General features: G+C 41.2%; 1 pseudogene; it reads right to left on the bottom strand.

The window, feature by feature from the left end:
• The window catches only part of LOC102867195, a 12,528-nt pseudogene extending 10,240 nt beyond the window's left edge, over window positions 1-2,288 (bottom strand).
• Window positions 2,289-3,252: the final 964 nt, after the last annotated feature.

Here is a 3,252-nt window from a genome sequence, read left to right as displayed (position 1 = left end):
AACTGGGCAATGGATAAGAATGACAGAAAAATAACTGATGCCTTTAATTTGTGGTGTTGGAGAACAGCACTGAACATCCCTTGGACAGCCAAGAGAACAAACTGATATGTTTTGGACAGGGTATAGCTGAAGTGCTCTTTAGATGCAAGAATGAAGAGGTTTCACCTCACATACTTTGGGCATGTTGCTAGAAAGGGCTATTCCTTGGAGAAAGACATAATACTGGGAAGGGTGGAAGGTCGGTGAAGGAGATGTAGACCCTCAACCAGATGGACTGACATAGTGACTACTGCAATGGGCTTTTGTGTGTCAGGAAGTGTGAGGGTGGTACAGAATAGACTAGGTTTAGATCTTTTGTTCATAGAGTCGCTATGAGTTGTACTTGACGGCACCTGTAACAACAATTACAAGTCAACAACCCATTTACAGGTTCTAAAAATCAACCTTTTACTGTAAACTTCATTCAAGAAAAGCTTGGAAAAACTTTAGTAGTCCTAATCCACAACATAAAGAGTCTTACCAGTATTCTGAAAAATTTACAGCCAGGAGAAGATAAAATAGATGAATGGGACCTTCTAAGAATCAAATCCCTATGTGCATCCAGAAACTTCTCTAACAGGGTAAAAAGGGAAGCCACAGATTGGGAAAAAGTTTTTGGTAATGACATGTCAGACAAGGGACTTATATCTAGAATTTATAAAATACTCGAGCACCACAACAAGATAAAGGAGAATAATCCAATTGAAAAATGGGCACAGGATATGAACAGACACTTCACCAAGGAAGACATTCAGATGGCCAACAAGCACATGAAGAAATGTTCAAAATCCCTACCCCTGAGAGAGATGCAAATCAAGACAACCATGAGATATCATCTCACTCCAGTAAGACTAGCAAAATTTAACAGAACAGCAAGCAACAAATGCTGGCGAGGCTGTGGAGAGACCGGAACCCTTATTCACTGTTGGTGGGAGTGTAAAATGGTGCAACCACTGTGGAAAGCATTGTGGCGCTTTCTCAAAAAGTTGCAAATAAAGATACCATTTGACCCAGCAATTCCACTACTGGGAATATACCCTAAAGAGACCATAAATGACATCCAAGTAGATATATGTATACCCATGTTTATCACGGCTTTGTTTACAATAGCAAGGAGTTGGAAACAACCTAAATGCCCATCAACAAACAAATGGGTAGAGAAGCTGTGGTATATTCGCACAATGGAATACTGTGCAGCATTGAAAAACAAGGAATTCATGCAATATTATTCAAAATGGGTGACCCTGAAGGACATTATGCTGAGTGAGGTATCTCAGTCACAAAGGGACAAATGCTATATGGTGCCACTGTTGTAGAATGAGGCTGGCATTGGGGTGGGGGTAAGACTGAGAAAAACTGGATGAAATATGTTTATGGCATTGAAGTCTATGGGGGAGAGAATAGTCTAAAAGTATTATATTTTAGGGCATTATTTTTATCGTAGGAGTATGCAATGAGGGTTGCAGAGTAGATTATATTTGGGGGTAGGGGGTGGGGTTTGGGGAGGTGCGGGGGGTATTGTGTACCAATGAGGGAGTTTTTCTTTTGCTTTTCAAGGAGAGGAGCAAATGGGGGGGGTGTGACGGGTTTGTGCGGGGAGAAGGGTGCAACAATGAATGAATGGAATTCCAAAATATCTGTAGATGTTCATTGAAATGAAAAATAAACTAAATTAGAAAAAAAAATCAACCTTTTGGGAACTGAAATGTGGAACAATAAAATATATGGTGCATTATGTAATGCTAATATTTCACAAAATCTATTTCAATAGAACCAAGCTGACAGGAGGGGGAACCCTCTCCTTTAGGGGTTAGCTTTGACAAAATCTTGGCTGAGACAGAGAGAAGCTGATGTATATGAGCCATGAGGATGGTAAAGACAGCAAATCTGATCTCTAACCCTAAGTTTCCAGGACACTGGCTGAACTTCCTGCCCCAGCCTCAGGCTAAGGATTGGGCATTTACAAAGCCAAAAGGTAACCCATTTCTGAGAAGGAGTCAGCAGTGTCTTTCAAATTCTGACAGCAAGCCCCAGTAAGAAACATATTTATAACGAAGATACAAAGTATATTTAAAAACCCCACAATATTTAAATTCTATTTCACTTTTTCAATCCACTGAACTGATTTTAAGGTTTAACTTTATTTTACTGCTACACTCTCCTGAAGGTGAATGAGGAAGAGGGCCTGTACATTCAGCCAGCATTAGTCTCACCTGGGAGCTGGATGGAACACTGTCTCCAGTCGCCATGCTCCCATCTAACGAAACCGGGTCTCTGGAGCAGGGGCCCAGGAACTTGTGCCTTAAACAAGCACTTCAGGTGACTGCAGCAGAATAAAATTTCAGAAGCACAAAGAAACAGGTAAACTGTTTTGAAATTTCCAATCTTGTGCCAAAGAGGGTAGAGGGCTGTTTGTATGTCCAGGAGAGCCAACCAGCACATATGAATCAATAGTAGGTAGAGTCTTTTGAATCTTACTGAAGAGGACTTCGCAGCTCAGAATAATCCTGGGTAAGGCCCTCCTTGACTGGGAAACAGGCTTGTTACTGCTGCTGTACCTCAGGCCAGGATATACTGGTGTTCTCAGTTAGGACCTGCACAGCACAGAGATCTGGAGGTGGGAAACTGACTACTAGACCTAGTGCCCAAATGCCAACCAGCCGCAGTTACCTTATGCAAAGACATGAGGCTTAATCAGAAATCATGTCTTCCAGGACAAGGTCAGTGCACAACAAACCAATAATGATCAACTGCAGACCTTCAGAGTGCAAGTCAAGTGTTAGTTTATCGAAAACCAATCAATGTAAATTATCACAATCACAGCTCTTCCTTTCCTTAAGACTTTCTTGCCAATATGTGGCTGCAGTGTTTCTTCAACACCTAATATGTACTGGGGTGAAGAACATGCTTTTTGTCTGCCTTCAAGTAACTAAGGCAATGATTCTCAAGACAGTACCGAGATGGGTCTGAACAAGTTTCTTTTCTAAGACTTTCTTAAGGGGAGGGCTGTGGTATTAAAGTGGACACTATGTCAGCTGGATAAAAAGACACTCCCCACTTGATTTAAAGGTTCAGCTTGAAAATCTGGAGGGTGAAGATTGGGTTCTTATCTCACCACTGATTTTGACTAGTGAAGGAAATGTTTCCTCAGGGGGGAAAAAGCCCAAAAAACAAAAAACAAAAAAATTCAAACCTATTGTCATGGAATTGGTT

The sequence above is a fragment of the Elephantulus edwardii genome, unplaced genomic scaffold (assembly GCF_000299155.1).
Source record: "Elephantulus edwardii isolate Elephantulus edwardi_28Jun2011 unplaced genomic scaffold, EleEdw1.0 scaffold00141, whole genome shotgun sequence".
NCBI lineage: Eukaryota > Metazoa > Chordata > Mammalia > Macroscelidea > Macroscelididae > Elephantulus > Elephantulus edwardii.
Note: the sequence above shows the minus strand (reverse complement) of the source record. Positions and strands in the feature narration are given on the sequence as shown.